We start from the raw sequence: 20,682 nt of genomic DNA on the forward strand, positions 1-20,682 counted from the left end.
TGAAGCCACCAGATGGTGCCCTAGGTCCTCTCTGCTCTCTTTCCTGTCCCGTGTGTGCCCACATGCCCCCGCCAGCTTCCCTGGTAACCCCCAGACCACAGACTCCCCAGGGGTGGTCAGCTACAGCCGTGCAGAACATCCCCAGCCATGACTGTCTTCTACCCCTGGGCCTTGTGACTCTGACACTCCCCAAAGGTCTGTGCCATGGCCCAAGTGCCACCAGCGCCCGCGAAGAGATGGGTACAGGACAGGCTCCCCTCTTTTGCATCCATGATGTCTGGAGCAATCACTTCATCAGATACCAACGTCTTGGCACAGGACTGCCCATGTGAGGGAGAGTGGCTGCTGACACCATCATTGGGTCAGAGTAGCATCTGAAGTGCAAAACTGGTCAGATGTTGGGAGCTGCTTAGAATTGCCACCACCTTCTTTCACCATTTGGAAATGGCATCTTATCTTGAGTTTGGGAAAATTTAGTGTGTATCTGTGGTGAAAGAAATCCTTTGCACCATATGCTGCTTTTCTTCTTTACTATGTCAGGAAACTGATGAAGGCTCAGATATTGCTCTTTCTGTGTTTTGGGATTCTGTGGTGGTCCAGATTTACAATGCACAGTGAAGTATCATTGAGAGTTTATAAAGAAAAAGGGAACAGCTCAGAGAGCACCAGTGATCTCCAAGAGAAGACAATAAGGCGAACGAACCTTCAGTGTCTTCTCTTGCTTGATTCTAGGGCAAGCCAGTCTCCACTTTCTGTGAGGGATGAAATGTTTTTCTTTGTTAATGATAAAGTAGAAATTCAGATTACCATTAGTAACTAGTATGTCACTAGGTCCTTCACTATTAATAACAAGGCCTGTAACCACTGGAATGTGTTGCGAGCTGTGGATCTTCAAGGTTCACAGCATCTGTGCATCACAGAGCTGCAACTACACAGCTACCTGGGTACAAAGTGTGGTGGTGCTTTGACAGTACCAGGCATGTTCCTTTAGAAAGTGACACAGAGGAATAGCCACCAGCTTCTGGCAAGGACTGTTTCAGCGCAATGGGAGGGCTCCCGTTCCAGGAGGAAATCTTTCTCACTAGCTGATGAACCTCTCCTAGAGCTTCTCTTTTCCTTCAGCCTTTTGAAATACGCGGGTTGTGTTGTATTGCTCTAGGCCACATGAAGATTTGGATATACAGCTGGTAGGGCCAGGCAGGTCAGCCACCCTGCTTTAAGGAGTTAGAACGTAATTATCCAAATTGGAACAGGGTGAACATGAAAAAGCTAACATATGGGCTTCTTCAAAACGTTATGTCTTTTAATAACCTGTCAGGGCCTCTGGTTTCTGTCCCATCTGAAAGATTCATCTGCCTACAATTTTGTGCAATGATATCTGAGCACTTCCAGGGGCAATAATTGTATCCAAAATACCTGTGGCACAATGAGCTTCCCTCCCCTGAGAGAGAATTAGTGCTGTAATGCCCGTAATGGTGCTTTTGGCACTGACATGTGCTGTTAAAATCAAAGGTTTCAGAAGTTCTTGCAAGGCTCAGTTTGTCATTTCAGCTTCATGCATGGAAAAAATGGAGACTCAGGAGCTTAAATGACTTTTCCAAAACTGCAGAGCATCAGAGGTGAAGTCTGGAACAGAATTCAGGTTTCTATGCTCTTATTTGTATCAGGCTGTCCAGGAAGAAGGCAGTAGCTGGGTAAGTAAGAGCTGCTGAGCTACTTATAGTTTAGGGAAAAAGAAAGTTTCTTCCTGAGTCACCAGCACTGGGTTCTGCAGTACTTCGCTTTTCATTTTTGATTTCTCATGCAGGTATCAATCAGACTCACATCTGCCTAGCTGAGGTCTGTTTGCTGAGGTAGCAAAGCTGCAGAAGAAATTACTCCTCTCTTTTACAGAGGCATCCACCATTTTGGCAATAAGGAAAGCTCATCAGATCCAAATTACCATAGAAAGCCCAAATATGTATGCTGTAGTTCCCCAAATAAATGTTTGTAGAGGGAATGTGCTGAGCTGTTGCTCCTCCAATCCATGAAGTCTTTCTGATTGCTGAAGAAGTTCCTGAGCTCATGGAGGGGAAAGCAGATGACTGCAGCTGAGTTGCAAGGGCTCTCTCCACTCCCAAGGAAGGGAGGCATGGAAGTCTCTACCATCACAACAATTAGATGCTGGACAAAGAGGTGTGAGGAGAGGTGATAATGTTGGTAATTACGTGGATGGAAATGCTTGCCATTCTTTTTAATGTTTAAAGGAAACCACAGTGTTGAGGTTATGTAATTCCTGCTCAGTTGTGTTTATTCAAGCAGTGCAGTGCAGTGTTATGCTGGCATATGGGGGAGAGAAAGCAAAACTTCATCTTGGCTCCTGCTCTTGGGATTTCTGTACACTTTCAGACTCATTCAGGTAAAGACAGGGTGAAGTACAGCAGCTCTTCCAGCATGGCCCTCTGTACAGACAGGCCCTTTGCTAAGGAATGTGCAAAATGCAGATGGTGGTTCTGAAAGAACCACTTTAATAGAAGGAATTGTGACTGTTCTCCCCAAAAGATTTAAAATAATCTTGCTGTCCATAAAAATCAGGTTAGCTATTTTGGGTTCTTGCAGAGCTAAAATGAATGCAGCATCTCTCATTTCCAGTCATGATAAGTCACTAGATATCAATTCTTAATTGCTTGATTAATCTTGAATTTTCAGAGCCTGACAGTGCCTGTCCGAGTACTTAGACAAGAGCTACATTTAAAAGAAATTTTTTCTTATTTTTTTTTCTTTTCTTTAAGCATGGTCTGCAAGGTAGGAGCATGAAATTACAGAGAGATTTTTAACATATGTTGTCCTGAGAAAGATGGACCATTAAGCAAAGTGCAAACAAAACAGTCACAGGTTTGTGATAAACTGGGGGGGGGGGGGGGGTGTGATGAATTAATTTTAGCATATGCTTCAGCAATTCCTTACAAGATTACGTCAAATATTAGTACACTTATATTTGCTGTATGTTTGTGTCTGTTAGGCCATGTTTTTCATTTACACAAATAAGCAGAAAGGTTTCCTTCATGAAGATCATGACATTTCTATGTAGAGAAAGGCAATTTAAGGTCAACACTTATGGGGGACTATACCTTTGTGTGCTTTGTGTATGGATGAACTGATAATGATCACTGCACATGCCTCCCTAAAGGGCAGTGTTAAAAAAATAAAGACCAAAAAAAAACCCCCAATCAAACAAAAAAACAGCAACAAAAAAGCCAAATAAACCATTCAGACTCCCTATAGAACATTTATTAAATTGTTTGGGCTTTTAAAAATTTTTTCCTGTTTTTTTCCCCCCCCAGCAATGAGCGTGTTGTACATCCAGGCTGAGCAGTCACATGGTATATCAGCCCTTGCTTGGAAGCAACATGTTACACTGTCAGGTCTCTTTTTCTGTATGACAGGCAGGCTAGAATATATGATGGCACAATGTGATGTAAAGGTGTTATGGATACAAGCTTTCCTATGTTATATCCTATCTTGGTATCATCCCTCTAATTATGGAATATTAAGGTTTTTTTTTCATTCCAATTAACTGCTGTATCTGGATGCCACAGACTTCTTGGAAGAGGTTAGTGCTGTCCAAGACATCTACTCAAAGGTCTGTGTAATCCAAGTGAATGTATATTAGAACATCACTGCTGTTTTTTCCAGAAGATGAGCCAGTGACATCTCTAGGAAATCATAGCGATAAAAAGGAAAAATTCTGACAACAGACCTTCCCCCCCACAACCCCTCTGAGTACAAGACTCCATCCATGCTTACCCACATAGTTATTTTGGTCTATAAGCATCTCCAGCAATGGTGTGGAAAAAGGAGATTTCCATATACTGGGCTGAGAGCTATTGCTCTGCAGATGTCCCAGTCAGTGAGCAGTTCCGTGGTCCCAAAGACATACTGTCCTCATGTAATCTTTTCCTGCAGTCAGAGTTTCTTTAGTGGTTTCTTGCATGCTTTGCTCCATAGTCTTTTGTGAATCAAGTGTTGGGAGCTCCTGTGGGATCCCATCTTGCAGTCTTGTAGATTAATGTTTCCTTTACTTAATTTACTTTACATTTATACCATTTATATTCACTCAGACAACCCTAAACAGTCTTTCTCGCTCCCTGGTGCTTCTGCGCCCCTGAAGTTCTCATATGCAATTCCCGTGATGCTCTTCACAGTTGTTATTTGGCCAACCTACACGTGCTGTAATCCCTTCCAGCTTTTTATGTTCCTCTTTTTTTATTTCCCTCCAAGTTGTTGACATCTAGCTAGCACTGCGTTGTCCAGAACTAAACATGTCTTCGAACTGCGGTCTCACTGCTATATTAAAAAATGGGACTATTGCCTATATCTCTGAGAAGAGGTCTCTGCCTTTACAACTCCAAATTAAATTAACTGCATGATTTTTGCTGCCATATCACATTGCAAAAACATATTAAATCTGCTGTCTACTGTCTCCCCGAGGTCTTCTGGCATTTCTGCTTTCAGTGCTTGAGCACAGATGATTCCTCTCTTCACCTCAGTTTCTGTCTTTCAGTAGCTCGTATGTTGTACCTACTGCCTTTGTAGACACGTGGGATCATTCAGGGTTCCTCTTTGAGGAACAGCAGTGTGATTCCTTACACATAAGTAAATTCCCTCTATTTTTTTAGCATGAAATAGTCTGTCTCCACCATTTCCCTTCCAAGCTGTCCTATGATAATCTGCCTCGGCGCAATTAAAAGGCGTGTTACTCTTTTTGGTTTCCAGATTTTCCTATTTATAACTGTATAGAGCGCTGGCCTGTGTGTTAATAATCTGCCACAATCTGTTTAAACGTCGCACACTGAGGATCACAGGTTGAAACTCTTTTTCTGGAGAAAGGAAAATGCTGTTCTTTCCTTAGGAAGTTTCTGTCCCAAATGTCAAGAATATGGATTAGCTTTTCTTTGGTGGGGAATAACATAGTAAAATGTTGCTTTGTGCGGGGGTCTATTTCTATGGGTGGCTCAACGCTCTGAAATTAGCTTCCTTGGGAAATAAGGTCTATCTATCACATAAACTGTCATTGTCCTCATTTTCTATGGTATAAACAACATGAATAGAGGAAAGGGGATGAAACCATCACAAAATCAAAACTTTGCTCCATGCATAATTTTCTTCCTGGGGAGAGAACAAAAAAAATAAAAAAACCAAACCCTTCATATGACAGATGGTAGTCAGATCAGCTAATGTAGTCCTAGAAGGTACTTGGATGTTATGTTTATGAAAACAGTGGAAGAACTGATACAGAAGGGAATACATTTTATCATATTCTACTTCATGGATAAGAGAATATGGAAGAATCAGTTAAGGCAAGACATTAAAATGGTATTGTAGCCATGATGGTATAAAGATCCTAGGGAAGCAAGGTTTGTGGTGAAAGGTAATATCTTGTATTAGATCAACTGATAGAGCTAGAAAAAGCAAACAAGCTATTGGGCTCAGGGTCTTTTTATCAGATCTGTCAGAAAGCAGCAATATTCAAGCTAACTACAGGTTAGATGCACTTGCTCTTGGTTTAAAATTATGTTAATCAATTGGACCACTTGAGGAAAAAAAAAGGAGCACCTATGAAGTGGAAAAGGGTGTAAACAGCGGTGACTGACAGGCTGCTGGTTCTCTGATGGACCACTAGCGAAAAAGGGCTGTTTGTGCTGGTGACAAAGGAGAGGTCAGCGGGGAGGCTGTAACAGGCTAGGCAGGCAACATCTCCCTTAAATCCATAGCTTTAGTATCAAGGGATTATAAGTTTTAATGCCAAGCTTTAGCTTTTGGGAAGGTTTTGGTCTCCTTTGGGATAAGGATTGAGGTGTTCAAGTTGTTGCTGTCTGACAAATACTCCCCTAATGTCCTTTACTGGGTGACTGTATGTGCTCGTTGTAAGACAGCAATTATTTAGTTTCATTCACATGGTTCCTGTGGGGGTATCTCATGTGCTGGATGAAGTGATGAACTGTAGAGATCTGGGACAAGTATGTGCAGGAACAAAGAATTTCGGCAGATTTGCTATGGGAGAAAGGGCACTGATTATGCTGTCTGTGGAGCAGTACTGACGTATTTCATATTTGATGCTCTGGTGATATCTGATTCTATTTCTTACATTTGCATCTGTGGATTTGCGTCCTGTAATGAGTTGCAAAAGGGAGAGCCTGAAGGTTAGGAGGAGAGACATGGGGGGAAACACACCCTTTCAGAGCCGGTAGTTTAAGAGATTATTTTATGTGTGGATTTTAGCATGGAGTATTATCACTAGTAGGAGCACGTGGTTGCAGGAGAGAATGCTACAGCAGAGACTGTAAAATAAAAAGCAGAAAAACAGATTGGCAGAAAGCTAATGTGGTTAGAGACTGCCAGTCCCTGTAAATTTTGGTAGCATTAGATGAACACCAAATAAACCTTGATTCCTTGAAAAGTTATTTTCCAAAATTGCTGTTTGTTGCTGTCATATCTTTATTGTAGTAAATTTGTATCTATTTTATGGAAGAGTAACTTTCATGGATAGAGCAGATCACCAGTGTTCCCCTCAGGTGTAACAGTATCTGCAGGACTGGCTGAATCTCACAGCCTTGTGTTGTGAATGACTGCTGGTCTAACTGCATCCGCTTTATAGAGCAAGTTTGATGGTCTGTAGGTTCCTGTGTATGTGCTGCCTTGTGGGGTGCCACTTTTAATGTCAGTTGTGGTGTCTAGGAAGCTGATTCCAGTGGAGGTGCAATCTTGGGACAGCAGGGAATCTCCTCATTGAATTGGTGGTTGTATTTGATGAGGGAATCCGAGGTTTCCTGAGCTGTCTGCATTTTTGGTAGAAATGTCACCTGTGCTTCCTCTACAAGGCCTGGCTTGGTGGTGTTGTTTTTCAGTCTTGGATTGGGAAGAAAAATGGCCTATTGGGGTTTTAAAGACATGCAGGAAGGTACTCTCTGCCCTCTTCTTAGAGTTTGGCAGACAAAAGGAGATGACTAAATGCTCTCTGAAGAAGAAAACTGGATGCTTGCTGCATGATGGAGCAGACATAAAATTTTTGAATGGTTCAAAACGAAAAATACTGAATAAATTAAAAAAAAAAAATCCTGTTAAATACGAAGACCCCAGCTATTGGGAAGTGCCTGACCACAGGATCATGGTCATGGGGGTAGTCTTCTGGGGCAGCGTCATGGTTTGTTTCTTGTAGCCGACTACTAGGGTTTGTCTGTTCAGCACTCGCAAAGGCAGGATGCTGATCTGATGCAGTACTGCTATTTCTCAGATCTCTTCTCGAGAAAACGAGGGGTTTTCCTCTCTTTCATTGCGAGCCCCAACTAGAAAGCACATAATTACGTTTTTATTTACTTTGCTGACTGCTGCAGCAGGCCCGGGCCTGTGCATCAGGGCCCCAAGCGCACCACCAGCAGCCTCAGGAGGGGAACAAACCCCCTGCTCGGGGCTCCGTGTTACCACTCCCAGAGCGGGGGCTCTGGCGCGGGGGGCAGGACGGCCCGCAGGGCAGCGCCCGCCCGGCCCCGCCGCCTCCCGCTCCAGGCAGGCAGCGCTCCGCTGCCAGAGCCCTCCTCGCCCTCCTCCGCGCCCGGCCCCGCCGCGGAGCCCGCCCCGCCGCCGGCTCCTCCTCCCCCGCCGCCGCCGCTCCGCCAGCAGCCAGTCGGGCCTGAGACCCGCGCCCGGTTGCGGGGCCTGCGCTGAGCGCCGGTGGAGGGCGGGCAGGGGAGAGCAGCAAGGAGGAGCAGCGGAGACCGAGACCTCCGCGTCACATGAGCTGACAGGACCCGCTCCCGTTCCCGTTCCCCTCCGCGCAACAAAGACTCGGGAGCTCCTGTGCCCGCCGCGGGACGGGGCGGGGCGGGGCGGGACGGGGCTGCCATGGGACCCTGAGGGCCGCCGGCCCGCACAGGTAAGCGGCGGCGGGGGTGTGTGTGTGTGTGACCCTGGTGTGTGCGGCGTTTGGTGGGGGTGTTATTTGTTTTACACAGCCCCCCTCCCCCGGCTCCCTCCGCCGCCTTCCCGCGTGTGAAGGGCGGGCGGGGGCTCGGGCAGCCCCCGCGCGTGGGGGTCTGTCCGTCTCGTTAATCTCCAATTCCTTCATGTGATTTCATTTTTTACGGAAATCAAACAGTTAAAACCGTGGGGGTTTGTGCGTTGCCACCCCCCTCCTTCCCCTCCCCTCACCCATCTCTTTCCCCTCCCCCCTTATGGACCTCCACGTCGTGACCTTTCTGGCTGTTAAAGAAAATATTAAGGTGATCTTTATTTTTGTTAAAGAGCTGTCCTGCTTACGAGCGTCCTTTCCCAAGTCAGATCACTGCTGGCGGTGGTAGGCAGCCCCCCGCCCACCGAGACTTGCCCACTGGGACAGTGGCTGGAAGTTGTTGACAGTGGCGGGCGCGCACGTGTGCCACACGCTCCTCGAGCCGCCGAGGTTTACGGCTGGAAACTCCCGCTGGGAGCCCCGGCAGCCACACGGCCGGGGAAAAATCACCCCAGCAAGGCTGGCGTCTGAAGTCTCTGCTTGTTTGGGAAGCCTTCTCTCCGGCTTGTGGGGCTTCAAGGGGTCCCGGGGGCATAGATATCAGGAGAAGTTTGTGGGTGGGTGAAGGAGGTCCTGGGGATTTTTGCTGGGAGTGCAGGAGGGGCTTACAGGGAAGTGACACGGGTGATGGGAATGAGGATCTGTGGACAGCCTGGGCAGGGTGCTTGGCCCCTCTATTGTGTGTACGGTTCAGTGTGATGCTGCTGAAGGGAACAGTGTGAGGGATGGTGTGGGTTTTTTTTGTTTGGTTTTGGTTGTTGTTGAAGTGGGTGTTTTCTTGGTTGTTGTTGGGGGGTTGTTTTGTTTTGTTGGGTTTGTTTTGATTTTTTTGTTTTTATTTTGGCTTGCTTTTATTTTTGGTAACTGTATGCTGTGATATGAAAATAATCTCTCCTGGGCATGGTTAGCATCTTCCTTCATGTGCCAAGTGGCCACTGGCTTGAGTTCTAACAGAGGCGCCCCTAAACCCTGGCTCTGTCCAACTGGGAGTGTCCCTGGGAAGGAGTCTTCCTCTGCATGGTTATCTTGGCTTGTGGGATGGAGAAGAAAACGCAGTTCCCTTTCAAAGGGAGATGCTTGGCCAGCCTTTATGATTGTGTTAAATCTCTTTAAGTCAAAATTAAACATAAGTAGAACTATGAGGTGAGGAGAAACAAGCCACCTGCTGCCCTCTATGTGCAAGGTGCCTGTGAGGGCAGAAACAGTGTCTGGCAAAGCCATTTGTGTTCGGGTGGTATTGCACGACTGTGGTTCAAGCAGTAGGAAACTGATGGCATGCCAGGGAAGGTGGTGGGCAGTGAGGAAGCCAAGGGTGTGTAGCACTTTCCAGTGCAGCTGATGCGTCCTGAGGTGTTTCACAGCTCCTCTCACTGCAGGGTTTGAAAAGAAGTGGGGTGCGTGAGCAAAGAGGTTGGGCAGATACTGCTGTTAGCCTCGACTGTTCCAAGACTGTGAAGTAGCCCACATGTACTGCCCCCACCCCATTTTTAAGGAACTGGTGTCTTTCAGGGTGAACCAGATTTGCAAGAGTATGCTTATCTTCATGCAGGCTTGGACCTGGAGTTTATTTTTAATGGAAGCCAAACATCTTAAGCAGCGTGACTTCAGTCAAAGCAGCAAATGTTCCAAAACTGGGCAAAACTGTGAAAACAGAGAATACTAATTTTAATTGTGCATTTTTCCACAACTCTTTCTTTTCCCAAGATTCCCGTCCCAACTCTCCTCAGCTTGTGGGTGTTTCTTGGTCATGGTGGAAAACAGAAGGTAACTTGTCAATAGCCAGCTCAAGTTATACTGCTGGGGGTTGAGAATGTGACTGGTTTTAAATGTAACCAACTAACTGTATCACAAGGGTCTGATCTGAGACCCTGAGAGTTTGTTTCACATGGATCATTAACTGCTGTGGAAGACTGAATGACTGTGGCTGACAACTTGTGTCTTCACAAAATAGGAGAAAAGGTTGGCTTTTTCTCTAGAGCGGATGGGATGTTTGAAGTGAAAGTTAGTTCATCTGTCCCTTCCCTTCAAAAAAATGTACAGCACATTTTTGAAACTGAGTCATCAGGTAGAATTTATTTCAAGTATTTTAAGCTGTTACGAATTTGATGCACTTTGGCCACATGCTCACTGGAAATGGTTAGATAGTCTTGCTCAGATTTGCCCTGGCTGGGATCACAAAGGTGATGAGGGAGTTTCCTTGCTGCGGCCCTTTTAGATCTGAGCAGAGCAGAAGTATCTTAAAAGGGGTGGAATATTTTGATGTCCTGTGCTCCAGACAAACTGGGAAGGGAGTGTGTGAGGCTCTTGTCCACCAGCCAAGCGTGGATCCGCTATCAGCCTCCCACTGATAAACCAGAGTTACCTTTTGACTCTCTCTGAGCTGTGCTTCTTGAGAAGTATAGCACAGGATGGGGCACATGGTGTGTGGAGGGCAAATTCCCTCCAAAGTCACTTTGTCATGGAAGTCATAACAAGGATGCACAGATTCAGGAATGATTTTTAGTGTCTGATGACCTGACCAGGATTGTGTGATGACACTGAGTAAGCGATAAAAGGTTTTATGTCCCATAAACTTGGTTCTAGCTTCAGGGTAAACAGCAAGGCTTTTGAAAATGTCTGAATTTGATGACTCTCTGGTAACTGCAAATAGGTGCAAGCATTAATTGCTTGAAACAAGTCCTTAAAAATAAGAACAGACACAGATGCAGGCTATAGGCAGCAAAGTGAAAGAAGAGCTAATTGCTATTTTTCAGTGTATTTTTCAAATCATGTTTAATCCTGCATATATGATTCTGTGGGTGACCCAGCAGTTCCAGCAGTTTATTCGTTTATTTAAAACGGCTTTGCAGTTCACCTTGAAAACCACTTCCTGCCATATGGTTATATTATTTCCCTATGCCACGTTTTTTGCTAATTATCAAGACCATTTGCTTTAAAATAGGTGTTTTTAATTTCACAGCCTTGTCTGCCTTTCCTGCTTGATCCTGCCCTGGAGTCAAGAGGCTGTGTCTGTTCATTCTCCATGGCAACAGGCTGTGATTTACTTATTTCAATTTAATTAAAAAGCAGATATCAAATTCTAGGCATTTTATATGTCCCTTATATTAGAAAAAAATATCAGTGGATCAGTCTCCACAACAGATCTACCAGTCTCAAAAATAAAATTCTCGACCTAAGCCACTGGTTTCTTTCTCAGTCCATCCCCTTAGGAAGAGTTCGGGAGAGGGGGGAGTGCTGTAGCCTGTTCTCAGGTGAAGGTATTTGTACACGGGCTAAAAATGAAGGCCTAAGTCCTAAATTAGTTTTTCAAGCTCTGTGATTGTACAAATACTAGTTTGTGTTAGTCAGGGATAAGGAAACACGGGCAATGACAGGCTGGTTGCTGGCTAAAGAGGGGATGGTGTCAAGAAAGGACCTTGGGGGTGGATGGAGAAGTGTGGTAAAGTTACTAACCTACAGGTGTTAGGTTTGGTAGAAAATGGATGGAGTGGAACCAGTGTAATTAACTGCCAAAATTAACACTCCTTTTTGACTTCAATGCCAACCCACCAATTCTTAATAGGATTATTTTCCCTTGAAGGGCCTGTTGAGATGACTCAGCCTTTGGAGTACCTGCATGCCAGTGGTGGTTGCTTCCTAGGAGAAGCTGTGCCTGCTGAGTTGTATAACTAGACTCAGGTTCTATTTCTGAGCTCTGATAATGTGTGGAAGAAGACAAGTTGGCTGTGCATTTTTATTAAGCCTTAAGGAGCAGTTATCATCAGAAGAGTGCCTGCACAAAACTGCACCTTTGGATTTTTTTTTTCCCCTTTAGTGTTGCTACTCCCAGTGCTTTTTCATAGTCACGGCTGGCAGTTTTAACAAAAGATACAGGTTCTTGCTCCTCCTAGCTCTGCCAAAGCCCATGAGGCTATGTCAGAAAACACTGGACTCTCTCCTGGCTTGCTTATCTATATTGATTAAAATTATGTACAGAGTTTCTAGCTGCAGATTCCTGGTGATCATGCACCAACTGGGAAGAGACCCTCTTTGAGTCCATGAGGTAAGCAGTTGAGCAATGTTTACTAGTAAAGCGAGCATGTTTGGTCTGTGAGTGGTAAGTCTGAAATCTCATGATGTTGTTCCTAATAGTAACAGAATAAACCCAAGGAAAACCTCAAAGCAAGCTTTTGTTTGTTACTGTGTTTAAGCAGATACATTCAAAGAATTTATATCCAACTGGCAACATTCTTAATTCTTTATTGCTGGTTTTGCTAGAGTACAGTCATGATCTGTATTCTTTAAGAGTGCATCTGTTCCTCTTGATTATCCAGCTTTGAAGTAGACCTTGCTGATATTAATTTCTGTATAGCCTGTAACCTCATCTATAAAGTGAAGAGAATACTTCATACAGGCAGCTGTGAAGTTACATTTATTGTCGGTAAATTGCTTCTAGTAATTGAGCAGAGGAGGTGGAGAGAAATAAAGACAGTGGAGTTAATATGGGCTTGGGTTTTTTTAATAAAAGAAAAGCATTATTTTTGTTCATCTGATGATGTAGAAGCTAATGGGAAAAGAAAAATGCACCCTGAAACTAACTGTTAAGTTAGTAATGAAAACAGACATTTTTTTAACATAGTGATGAAGGCAGCCATCTTGTTTGATAATAACAGAGCCCAATTTAGAAATAGGGAAGATGATTATTGGAAATCCTGCAGTACCTCTTGTATTTTCTGTGTAGTTTAGTTCTGCTCAGTTTTAGTGTTGTTTTTTATCTGCATGGATGCCTTCATAAATGCTACTGGTAAGGACACCTTAATAACAGGTAAAACTACCTGTTTTAAGATTACTAGCAAACACTTCTGTTGCAGGCTTTTCAGCTAGGCCACTTGTTTTGTGCTGACCAGTATCCTTGTTGGATGAAACTGCGGTTTCATGTGGGTTAGGATGGGTTTTCTTGCTGTGGCTGACCCAATCTAACCACTCGCTCCTCCTAAGGGGGGTGATCGTGCCTTGCTCCTGGCTCTGGGGCCATATTCCTTGCCTTGTGGATACAGCTTGTTCAGCTTTCAGAAAGCTGACTTGCCCAAAACCATAAAAAAGTGAATTGTTTTCTCCTGGGACAGAGAGCTGAACCTGCTCACCAGGTTCAGACTCGTATCAGAGCTGCCGTGCAGGAGGGGTGAGATTTGTTTTGCCAGCAGTGAAAGGTAAGGAATGAAAGAAAGGTGAAAATGGGGCCCCCCTTTTTTGGCAGCAGTGACCTATTAGCCTGGTTCAGTTGTAATGTGAAGCCTCGCCCTCAGCCTTCATTTTCAGATCCCTCCCTTCCCCCCTGCACCTCTTCTTTCCCTCAGATATACTCGTGTGCCTCCAGATGCTGACTTCATTCCCAAGCAGTATTTTCAAAAGGGGGAAAAAAGGCGAAAAGGTTGAGTTTCACTGCCTCTACAATCAGAGATATACTGTAGTTCCTGAGAGCTCATTGCTGTGAGCCTAAGAATTATTATTGTTAGGCTCATGTATTATTATTTATGGGTTCAAAAAATAGTAGCTGTAATCATTCTTTATGAGGGCAAAAGGAAACTGCCTGCTGGGATAGCTGTAGGCCAAGTTTGTAAAAGAGCTTCCCCAAACCTGGTGATGGTGGCTGTTTGGACCGAGACCCCTGGAGCTGGTGGGACCAGGTGGTCTGGGGTAAATGACAAGGAGAGGAGACATCTGGAGAATTTTCTGCATGCCATGGTGAGCCAGGCCTGAAGCTGGGTACCACAGCACCAGGAAGAAGTCTCTCCATCTCCGAACTGTGGCTTGCAGTTGTTCCAGATGCTACTGCCTAGCTAATTTTCAGACACTAGCGGAAATTGGGAAGGCCTTGTGGGACATTGCTGTGGTATTGTAGAACCATGTAGTGCCATCTTGTTCCAGGGGTGAGATGAAGCTCTGGCTCCATGGGAACTGGCCAAGGCGAACTTTGCTTCTGCTGACTGGCAGGGATGGTGTTTCTGCCTCGGCTTTGCCACTGATGGATCGGTGTAACTGCATTAGCCCGTGGTGGCTGCAGGGAGGACGTGTGTCCAATGAGACACGTGCCCAAGCATCTGCTTAGCTGGGGCACAGTGCAGGTTGGAGTGTGCATTTGGAGATGAGATGGAGGCATCTGTTGGCCTACAGCAATTGCCTTATGGCTAAAGGAGCAGAAACAGTGCCTGTCTGGTGAATTTTCTACAGCATGAAGGTGGAAATGATGTCAGTGAAGAGCAGTGTGCCAGAGGCAGCAGGATGCAGTGAGTCTGTGCATGTGTGGACTGACCCAGCAGCTGTACTTGGCAGGAGGGGCAGGTTGCAATTGGTGTGGTGCACAAATTAGAAATGTTTGTGCAGCCATTTTCAAGTAAGGAAAGTCATTGGGAGGGATGAGGGAATTTGCTTCAGCTTTGAGAGTTAGAGATTTGTTTCATGCTGTACTGTAGTTGGTTGGGTTGGGTTTTTGAAACATGTAAACCTAAATTCTTCTCATTGGTAGTCAAAGACATGGCAAAAGAAAGGTTATTATAGGGTTGTGTCGCATTGCATGGTAAGATTATACACTGGGTGGCTGTTACAGTGGGTTTGTGTTCCAAGGATGGAGTGAATAAAGGAAAGAATCAGTGCATTGATATTAAATAATGATGCCACTGGATATGGTGAATACAAAGTGTCTTTGTTTTCAAGGCTGTGTTTGGGGTTTTTTTTAAACTGACACATACATAAGCCAGCTGCAATATTTTTTTTAAAGACACATTTGTAAGAGTGGGAGCAATATAGAAAATGCTGGAAGTAATCTCATTGAGAAGTATGGGTTTTTTCCATTCCTTTGCACAAGCATGCAGCCTCTGGGGAAGATGTTAGTGAAGGAGCTTAGATTATGGAGGTCTTCTCTGGAGCTGCCATTGTTCTGATTGATGTAGTGGGTATTAGCTGGGGGATGTGTACAGATGCATGGGCTGTCTGGGGTTTCATCTCTGCAGTCTCCCTTTTTTTCACTCCTCCTGGATGGAGATATGTATCCTGGCAGATTTATCTTCCACCTACATCTCTTTCTCTTCTCATGTAAATACTTGCTGATTTTGTTGTTGTTGTTGTTGTTGTTCTTCTGGCAAATCTTCTACTGTGCTTGTAATTGGTGACTCTTTTCCTCTGGCTTATGATGATGGGTGTTCCTGTAAGCCAGTCTCTTCCTGGATCACCTTGCTGAATTTTCATGCAATCTGCCCTGCCGGGGGGTAGCTTATCTGCTCTTGCAACGGTTGCTCTAGTAAAGATCCAGGTCTTGTAGCTGACTCCAGCTGCCCTTTGGAGTGCGAAGGAATGCAGTAAAAAAAGCAGCCGTTTTGGGGTCCTATTTGTCCTCAGACCTGAAATGCTGAGAGCACGTTAGGGTTCCCATGTAGAACTGCAGTAATTAAATAGTACTGCAGGGAGAGGGAGTAGGAGAGCATGTGATGGTCATTTCAGATAGATTAACAAAGAGGGGCTATTACAGCGCCAGCAGAAGACATCCTAATCTGGAGGTTCCTAGCCAGGAAATATTTTAAAAAGCTATTCCAGAGAGTAAGAGAGAAGCCTGAGAGGTCTATGCTATAATTAATTGCCCAGATACCACTGGAGGAGCAGTTTGAAGAAGGGAACTCATATGGGAGCCGGGTGTGGCGTAGAGGGGGAAATGGGAATTTCCTGACTTTTGTTTGCAAAGCTCAAGTATAGAAGAAATTTTAGACAAAATAGGCGCAAAGAAGGACTAAAATTAATAGGTAATTCCATTTTATTTTTTTTCACTGCATGCTCCTGGCTAGTGTTACTTGAACAGCAGTTGAAGCAGTACAGAGCATGCTTGGGAACTGGAGATATTAAGCAGAAAGAGAGAGCGAATCTGATTAGCTTTGCTTTTCGAGCATTAAGCAGAAAGACGGGCTGAAATGTGATTGCGAGCAGATAATAGCAGCAGGCTCCTGAGGCACCACCACAACCTGGCATATGGGGTGATGGATCTAACCATGCCATAGAACTGTTTCTTGTAATAGAAGCTGCTTGTTTTTATGTTGTGGTTGCTGTTGTACTTTCTAATTATCCTATTCATCGCTGTCTGCCATTTTGAGCCTGGCCACGTGGGATAGCTCAGCCCCCTGGAATGTGTGCCCTGTGGAGCACTTCTGCCCTGAATAGTAACAGTGGTTCTGGTAGCGAAAGGGTGGGAGGGAAGAGGTGCCAAGGCTCAAGAGTCCTAGCTATTTTCCCCCTTACTTCCAAGAACAAGGGAAGTAACAGCTGCTGCTTTTGCCATGTTGGGAAAGATGAGTGCTGGTGGTGTGTGTAAATCTCACTTCCCTCTGAATGTCCAAGTATTGGGACTTGTTGGGAGAAGGTTACTAGTGACCTGAAAGAAGGCCATCTATCAGTTCTACTTATAATTGATAAATAGAAGCTGGCCCTGCTACACCAGTCACTTTTTTGGCACAGTAGCAGAGATCCTGGAGCCACTTCCAGTCTGGGGCCTCTCTTCCACACAAAGCAAATGCAGCAGAGAAAGCAGGCAGAGGCTAGGCTGGTGCAAGCTGGAATCGGAGCTGCCGACAGAGCATCCAACACCCCCTGCCTGCTGCTGGGGGAGTTTCTGTGTTGCGGTGATCCTTTCCCCAAAACTGCCTGCTTTCTCTTCTTTCCACCCAAGGCTTTCATTGATGGAAAGCCTAAAGAACCATTTCCAAAGCTGGCATGGATCAGGGAATGCAGATAGAATGGGAAGAGCAGACCTCTCCTTAAAATGTCTGAACAAAGCACAGTAGCAAGAAGCTCACATGTGTAGTTGTGTATATATATATATTTTTAAGGCTAGAAGGGGTGGGTCAGACGAGTGTTTCTGTGACCTTTTCTCAACTGTGGCTTGCCTTTCCTATGTGCTGCCTCTCCTTCCCTGTCAGGGGACTTCCACTTCCTTCCTGCTGACCTGCAGGGCTGCAGGCAGCCTCCCTACCCTTGTGGCAGCTCCCAGCTCTGGCTCTGAGCCCAAGCTAATAATCCTGACATATTTTACTGGCTTGTGCTCTGCTCCGTGCCTTGCTGTAGGGGAGACGGTGTGTGAGGTTGTGGTTTGCATGACTTTAAGCATTGCATTGGCCCTGGGGAAACCCAAACCTCATAATAAGCACCAGCTGAGGCTCTGGTAGAGCCTGGCTTTGCTCAGCGAGGCCCCTTGCTTCCCTGCTTGCAGGTGACCAGCTAGCACAGATGTCACCCAAACACACCTTCCAATTGTCTCTGGCTGTCCAGATGATTGCCAGCAGTGTGGGGTTCAGGTGGAAGTAGGAGGTGTTGATAGGCAGGAAAGAAAAAATTCATCAGGTACCAGAGAAGGGTAATGAAGATCTCTCACCACTCTCCCCACGCATCAAAGCACTCTTAAAAAAAATAGAGCGCTCATCTTTGACCCCCATTAATGACTGGCTTGGTCTGTGTAAGAGTTTTATGAGTCTGTTGATGCTCCCACAGAGTTTAATTATTTAGAGCATGAGGTGGAGATTTGTGCTTTCGCTGCTGATGGTGCAGGGTTCAGGCCCTCCTGGCGGGCGGGGGTTGGTTACAAAGGCAGGCTGGCTGGATTGCAGCCGCTGGCTCTGAGGAGCCTAAGGGAGGCACGAGCTGCAGCTGTGTGGTCCTTGTCAAGGCTGGGCAAAGCAGCGTATCCTTCTCATTGTGTGAGTTCCACATGACCTGTCATGTGGAATTCAAGGTCTGTGTCCTTATCATCAGGGCACTTAATGGTCTGGACCTGAGATACCTTAAGTGACTACCTGAAGCTGTTGGGTGGGCATACTTGTGGCAGATCCTGCTTGTTGCTGAGCCCCCAGTCAGTGCTAGAGGCTTTAGTGGCTGGTGTGAGACTTCAGCAATATCTGATTTATCAGCCTGGGGCTACAGGCTTTTCCTGTTCCCTGCGGCAGCAAGCCTTCGCCTGCCTCTTTTCTGTGACCAGCCCCCTCCTGTTCCTCCCAGATTCTGCTCTACACTCTAGCAGCCAGTTTTCCTACTGTAAAGTCCCATCTTCAACCTGCTGCTTCCTGCCCTTTGCAGTACATCAGTTTGTTCTTGCCTTTCCTACTTTTCCTCACCCAGCACTTCTCTGCTGATAATCTTCCTGAGACTTGGGAACACAGAACAGATATAAAGAACAACCAGGGGAGAACAGGGTGTCCAAAGACCTTTGTGCAGCTCGTATTCCCAAACAGGCAGCTGGTCAGCTAGGCCAGGCGTATTTTCCTGATGTCCTGCTGACCATTCCGCCAGGTTTCCACTTCTGGTGGGAAGGTACCAGACTCCAGGTTCGAATGGGATGAATGGTATGTGGGCTGGTCTGATGTGTCAGCTGGCCAGCTGGAAGGGTCAGATGCTCACCTTCTGGCTGCTTCTGGAACAAGTAAATTCCTTTAGAATTGTGCTGCCTCTTATGTTTGTGGGTCCTTAGGGCTTGCAGTTCTCATCAGCGCTGAAATGAAACAGCAGCGGCTGTTTGTTGCAATACTGTAAGTGGAGGCTTATTTCAAGCAAAAGTGGTTAGCGTTGGTGGATTTGGGTTTGGCTGATAGCCAAATAAATTTATGGGCAGACTGGGAAGCCTTAGTTGATGTGGAAGGTTCACACGACATTGCTCGTACCATACAATATCAGTATTGATATACTAAAAATGCCTATCACGGCAGACACCAAGCCAGCAGGTCACCTGGTGCTGCTGCTGAAGGCTGAGCTCACTGTTTTTGCTGGGGCTCACTGCTGTTCTCTGTTGCCATTTCTTACCCCCTGAGCCCAGGGACACTTGAACCTTCTTCTCACATCTGTTCTCCCGCTGTCTCCTTGTACGTGCTTGATCTCCTCTTTACTGCTGTAGCAAGGGCCTGTGCAGGCTCTTGGTTGCATGCCAGTGGGCTTTTCATGCTATCCCTATTTACCCTGGTTTATCTCTTCCCACTCCTTTCCCTATTCCTATTTATTTTCCTTTGGTATGGGACTAATGTTCCAGGTTGTGTTGAGAGCCTGGGTTGAGCTGAGATGACAGAAAGAGGGTGGAAGGGAAATAGGGGCTTAGGCTGGTAATTGTGAGTTTCTGCCATCAACTCAGTCTTTAATCTGTTGATTATCATGGATCTAGCTAAATCAGCAGGATCTGCTAGACAAACGTGAGGTGCTATGTGTCTTGTATCCATATTCTACTCTGTTTTTCTGTTTTTCTTTTTTTTTCCCCTGAAAATCAATAGGATTCTACCCATTGATGATTGAAGCAACGCCTGGAGTTTTGGAATGGATCAGATGCATCAATCAAGTGTTACCACATTGCACCCAAAGAGAGGAATGCCATCCAGCTGGGGGTAGGGTCTGTTTTTTCTTTGCCCCCATCAGTGTCTAGAGTTACTGGAAACCTTTTTGGGGTTTTAAATCTTTAAGAGAATTTTTAATAGAAAGTACTGGTTTAAAAATTAGTTGCTTCACTGTGTGAAAACTTGACTGCTTTCTCTTTTTTTGTTGGTATGGAGCAAGGTTGTGCCTCTTTATATTCAAAATGTTATTAATAATCTTGAGAATGCAGGCTTTGGTAAAGAAGACATTTCAGTAACTACCTCAGATATTTTGGGAGGGAAATTTTGTGTTTTAAATGAAAAGTAAATCTATTCTGATTACTAAGAAAGATGAAAATAATTTAACTTTTTTTCAGAAGTGTCAGATGTTCAGGTTGTTTGTCCTAGTTCTTGAAATTAATGTAAAACAGACTAATACCCCTGCATAAACTGTTCCCCTTGCAACAGGGAAGAGGAGGCATATACATCAGTAGGAAGCTGCTTCTCTCTATGTACTGCTTATGGTCACGTGGCTACTGTGGCAGCAGGTACTGCATGAGACCTGGAATGAAATAAAAGGTTGGTGGGAATGTGAATCTGGAGCCTTGCTTGGGTGTAAAGCACAGGTTGCAATCCAAGGAGCAAACTGAAGTGGCTTTTTGGCTTCCTTCCAATTAGTAGAGCATGGCTCCCCATTATCCTCTCGCTGGTATGCCACTTGGCTGTTCCAGCAGAGAGGCTGCAGAAACAGAACACTTACCTGGCTCTCAGAAGTGGGATGGACTTTCCAGATCAGGCATGAGAAGATCTGTGTGTTGGGATTTGTGTCTCGAAGTAGTGCTGTTCCAGTGTTGCTCACTTGAAATCTGAAGCTTCTTACGCTTCACATCAATTTCCTGTTCTTGTTAAAATTGCTTTTGCTTTAAAAATGAAGGGTCTTAAAGCTGAGGGGTTTGACAGTGTGCTGCAGAATGATTCTTTTCTCCTCTGTAGGTTTCCTGAATGAATGATTTTGAAGTAAAGTAGTATTTCCCTGCAGAGCCTGCCTCTGTTAAGTCTTTAGACTGTTACAGCAACAGTGAGAGTGCTAGCGCAATATTAATAATTTATGTGTGTTCCTCATTTTGGACCTTTGTCAGTCATTTCAGCCTTGGCAGGCTGGAAGAGATGAGAAAAGTATGTATAAGTTCTGCTGCTGTTTCCTCTGCATGAGTTCTCAAGGTAGGCAGAGGATTTGGGTCTTCAGAGCATGTCTATCTGGAACCTTTTCGCACTGCTGAATTCACAGAA

General features: G+C 45.3%; 1 protein-coding gene across 2 annotated transcripts in view; it reads left to right on the forward strand.

The window, feature by feature from the left end:
- Positions 1–7,630: 7,630 nt before the first annotated feature.
- Positions 7,631–20,682, forward strand: part of TCF20 (transcription factor 20) — a 132,067-nt gene continuing 119,015 nt past the window's right edge. The window contains exons 1-2 of one of the 2 annotated variants that reach the window (XM_039570485.1): positions 7,631–7,912; positions 19,315–19,425. The gene's annotated coding sequence lies outside the window, so the exon portion shown is untranslated. The remainder of the gene's footprint in view (positions 7,913–19,314; positions 19,426–20,682) is intronic. The other variant, XM_039570488.1, reaches the window with a different exon arrangement.

The sequence above is a fragment of the Corvus cornix genome, chromosome 1A (assembly GCF_000738735.6).
Source record: "Corvus cornix cornix isolate S_Up_H32 chromosome 1A, ASM73873v5, whole genome shotgun sequence".
In the NCBI taxonomy this organism is placed as follows: Eukaryota; Metazoa; Chordata; class Aves; order Passeriformes; family Corvidae; genus Corvus; species Corvus cornix.